Source organism: Carcharodon carcharias, chromosome 32 (genome assembly GCF_017639515.1).
Source record: "Carcharodon carcharias isolate sCarCar2 chromosome 32, sCarCar2.pri, whole genome shotgun sequence".
Taxonomy (NCBI): domain Eukaryota; kingdom Metazoa; phylum Chordata; class Chondrichthyes; order Lamniformes; family Lamnidae; genus Carcharodon; species Carcharodon carcharias.
The window spans coordinates 24,385,673-24,390,445 of NC_054498.1; the positions used below are offsets into that span (position 1 = coordinate 24,385,673).

Consider the following 4,773-nt stretch of genomic DNA (forward strand, 5'->3'; position numbering starts at 1 on the left):
TTAAAGGGGAAGTGCGGAGAGTCACGTGGGCCAAATGCGGCCACCCTCAACCCAAGAGCCAACGTCACTGGGGACATTTAACGTCGGCGCAAAGAAGACAAGTCACCATTTCAGTGGATATTCTGTCTTATTAAACTTTACAGAAATTGCTGAAAAAAGGGGCACACACTGTGGAAACTTTTCCTCTTGCACTCAACAGGACAGATGCAAGAATTTATACCGCATGAGAAAAGGGTGCTGATGGGGTGTCTGATTGGTCGAGGCATTGCCAAGGTATGTAGGCCACACATCCCGACGACTGGCCGATCATATCAAGCAGCATGCCCCCCTTCGTAGAGAGATGTTTGATAAGCAAGGGGGTGAAAGGTGATCGGGGAGGTAGTCAGGAATGTGGGGTGGAGGTTACAATCAGATCAGCTATGAATGGCGGGACAGGCTCAAGGGGGCTGCGGCCTCCCCCTGCTCCTAATTTGTGCATTTATATGTTTGTCTGATGGCAATAGGCAGAGCACTGACCATACTAAACCAGCCCATGCTTCCAAAGTTCAGAACATAATGTCTAAGGCTAGATGGGATTCTCCGATTGGACAGCACCTGCTGAACAATCCTAAAGTTGCTTAAAAAAAATTATCTAACAAGCAATTTAAGATTATCAGTCAGGCCGGACATAAAGCTCACTTATGCTTGCTAGAAGCTACATCTATTCACACACAGGGCCCTGTCCTCTGCAGGCAAAAGGAGCATGTCCAGGCATTGTGCCTTTTTGAATTAAACAAAATCGTGGGGGAGCGTTCTCCATGACAAAGCCTGAATCAAGCAAAGTCAACTTGCCAACAATTCAGTACTGGGTCAGTTGAAGTTTGTGTTGGGTGAAGCTGAAGAATCGAAAAGCATTGGAATAAAAACAAGGCTCATAGTGACAGGGCGGTAAATGAGTAAAAATGAGGGTGAGCAGGACAGTAGGTAAGTTCTGTAGCATAAATTAGTCCTGGTAATGAACAAAATGTACAGTCAAAATCTTCACTCAGAGGTTTTTTATTCTTTCACAGGATGTGGGTGTCACTGGCAAGGCCAGCATTTGTTGTCTATCCCTAGATGCCCTTGAACTGAGTGGCTTGCTAGGCCATTTCAGAGGGCAGTTAAGAGTCAACCACATGGCTGTGGGTCTGGAATCACACATAGGTCAGGTTGGTTGAGAACAGTAGATTTCCTTCCCTAAAGGACATTAGTGAACCAGATAGGTTTTATTAATTGAATTCCTTACATTCCACCAGCTGCTTTGGTGGGATTTGAACCCCTGCTCTCAGAACATTAGCTGGACCTGTGGATTACAAGTCCAGTGATATTACTACCACACCATCATTTCCCCCAATTGCATTGTTACATAACAACAAAAAGCAGCTGCATTTATATGGTGCTTCACAGGAGGATTATCAGACAAAATTTGAGATCAAGCCACATAAGAAGATATTACAACAGGTGACCAAAAGTTTGGTCAAAGAGGTAGGCTTTAAGGAGCTCTCAAGCCCACATGTCCGTCCTTGGCCTGCTGCATTATTCCAGTGAAGCTCAACGCAAACTGGAGGAACAGCACCTCATCTTCCGACTAGGCACTTTACAGCCTTCTGGACTTAACATTGAGTTCAACAACTTCAGATCATGAACTCTCTCCTCCATCCGCAGCCCCTTTCCAATTCCTCTTTTTCCAATAATTTATATTTTTAAAATATATTTTTCTTTTCCCACCTATTTTTAAATCTATCGTTTTATCTTCACCTTTTAGCCCATTTCGATCCCTTCCCCCCTCCCCACCCGCACTAGGGCCATCTGCCACTTGTTTGCCCTGCTTGCTACTCTTAACGTCACCATTAGCACATACCTTAGATAATATCACCACCGTCAACACCCCTTTGTCATTTTGTCTATAACATCTTTGGCAATCTCTTCTTTGTCTCCACCTATCACTGGCCCTCTATCCAGCTCTAACTGTCCCACCCCCCTCAACCAGCTTATATTTCACCTCATTTCTATTTTTCTTTAGTTCTGATGAAGCGTCATACAGACTCGAAATGTTAACTGTGTTCCTCTCCGCAGATGCTGTCAGACCTGCTGAGTTTTTCCAGCTATTTTTGATATTGTTTAAGGAGTGTCTTAGGGAGAGAGCTGGAGAGGTTTAGGAAGGGAATTGCACAGTTTAGAACAGAGGAAGCTGAATGCATACTCACATGATAGAGCAGTTCAAATCAGGGACATGCAAAAGGCCAGAATTTATGAGTGCAAATATCTCAGAGGGCTGTGGCACTGGAGGGAATTACACAGACAGGGAGGAGAGAGGCCACAGAGAGATTTGAAAAATAAGGATGAGAATTTTTAAATTGAGGCATTGTGAGACCAGGAACCAAAGTGAGTCAATGAGTATAGGGGACTTAGTGCGAGTTAGGATATGGGCAGCATGGATCAAACCTTATTTTATGCATTGATATCAGTTGTTGGATCATTTGGAGATTAACTACCTGTACAGTAATAATTTGCATTTATGTAGCACCTCAGGATGTCTCTCAATATGCTTCACAGCCAATTAAATACTTTTAAAGTTGTAATGTAGAAAACGTAGCAGCCAATTTGTACAGAGCAAGCTACCACAAGAAAGCAATGTAATAATGAGCAGATAATCTGTTTCAGTGATAATGAGTGAGGGTTAAATGTAAACCAGGACATCAGGGAGAACTCTGCTGCTCTTTGAACTAGAACCATGGGATCTTATTGGAACTCAGCATAATATTTCATCCAAAATGCAGCATGTCTGGCAACACAGCACTCCACATCAAACTGGAGCATCAACCAAGATTTTTGATCCCAATTATCTGAAGTGGGTCTTGAGCCTTCTGACTTGGAGGCTACTGACAGAACCACAACTGACACTTATTAAAAAATTTTTTACACACCTGTAAGTGGTCTTAGACACCTGGTTACAAAGCCTAGGCTAAAGAGGTAAACAGCTGTAAAAGCTAGGTGAGGTTTGAGCAGTCTTCATCGAAAAATGTTAACTAAAAATATAATTTCAAAGGAACAAAAATATTCTGCTCCACAAAAACTTTTTAATGTAAGTTATATCCTCAGATTGACTCTAATTGACAGAAAAGAAGTGAAAAGAACTGTAGCTCCTATGAGTTGGGTCAATACCAGTGTAAATTAACAAGAAATTGTACCTAGACAATAATAGATATATACCTGTGGTTTACAATGAGTAATCCAATCAAAGATCCCTTTAACCTCAAGATAGCAGCTCATACCCTCATACCCTGACATGAAATTACTCTTTTAAATTTACAGATCAATTTTTGATGTTTATTTCTTTAATGCAGTGAATTTCTTTCCCTTTATTTCCTTGTCATTCCAATGTTTCTTTTCCATTGGTGTCTCAAGATGCCACATGATGCTGGAGCTGATGGCTGATTGATTTTATGTGGGATCTGGAAGAATGCTATATCACACTTACCACGTCAGACAGAAAAGTGAATCGATTTTTGTGAAGTAGGATCTCATATAGGATTTTGATTTAAGTATTACCAGGTTAATTTTGACAGATAATTAAAAGAATATTATACAATCTATATATATTTTCATCATTTTTTTAATGGGTCATATGTTTCTTTTATATCATTACCTGTTAGTTGTATTGGTATTTGTTTTACTGTACTATATATATTGTACTAGTTGCACATTTAACAATTCTTAAGAAGAAATGACTTGCCTTACTATTGCCTTATAATTGTGCCTTTCATATCCTCAGGCCATCCCAAAGCACATTACAACTCCTGGAGTGCAGCCACTGCTGTTTTGTAGGCAATCGCAGCTGCCAACATGCACACAGCATGCACACTGTCGCTGGGCCAAAATGCTGGAAGTCCCTCCCTAACTGCACTGTGGGTGTACCTACACCACCTGGACTGCAGCAGTTCAAGAAGGCAGCTCATCACTACCTTCTCGAGGGCAATTAGGCATGGGCAATAAATGATGGCCCAGCCAGTGACACCCACATCCCATAAATGAACTTTTAAAAATCCCACTAACAGCAAAAGAGATATTCACCCAGTTACTGTTGATGCTGCTTGAGGAATAAATATTGGCCAGGATACCTCTGCACTTGGCTCTGAGGAAGTGTCCTGGGATTTTTCATGTCCTCCTGAAGTAGTGAACAAAGCCTTGAGTTTACATCTCATGTGAGGGATAGCCACCTCTGACAGTGCAGCACTGAAGCATTAGGTAGTTAAACCCTGGTGTGGGATTTGAACCCACGGCCATCTGACTCAAAGATGAGAGTGGAACTATTCCAGTTTGTACCATTATATGAGCTACTTGTGGTGATTGTATCCACATATAGTATTATTGTTGAATTTGGACTAACTGCACCACATCTGTTTAAGTTGAAGCAAACCTGGGATGTAACATTGCTTTCCATACAACTCCCCTAGAATCTGTCTTTGCCTAGTCTAAATATATAGCCTGTGATGGGGATAAAGGCACCTTAAGGTTGGAGGTGGATTTGTATCTGCACCTCCCAATACGGAGAATTTCAGATCTGGATTTTAATGCCAAAGGTTGGGTGGAGAGGCTGCAAATCAACATAAACAAAAAGATAATTACCCGAGCAACTGACACACCTCATAGTGTTGGAGTGTAGAACAACACTTGTGGAAGGCCTCAGAGCCGATTGCCCTCTCAGCCAAAGATGGCGGGTGCATGTGTGTGCACACATGTGCGTGTATGTGG

General features: G+C 41.9%; 1 long non-coding RNA gene across 1 annotated transcript; it reads left to right on the plus strand.

Moving 5' to 3' along the window:
* The first annotated feature begins 90 nt into the window (after positions 1 to 90).
* LOC121272156 lies at positions 91 to 3,614 on the plus strand. The gene is made up of 2 exons (XR_005941852.1): positions 91 to 273; positions 3,427 to 3,614. It is a non-coding gene; the product is annotated as an uncharacterized LOC121272156 (long non-coding RNA).
* Positions 3,615 to 4,773: the final 1,159 nt, after the last annotated feature.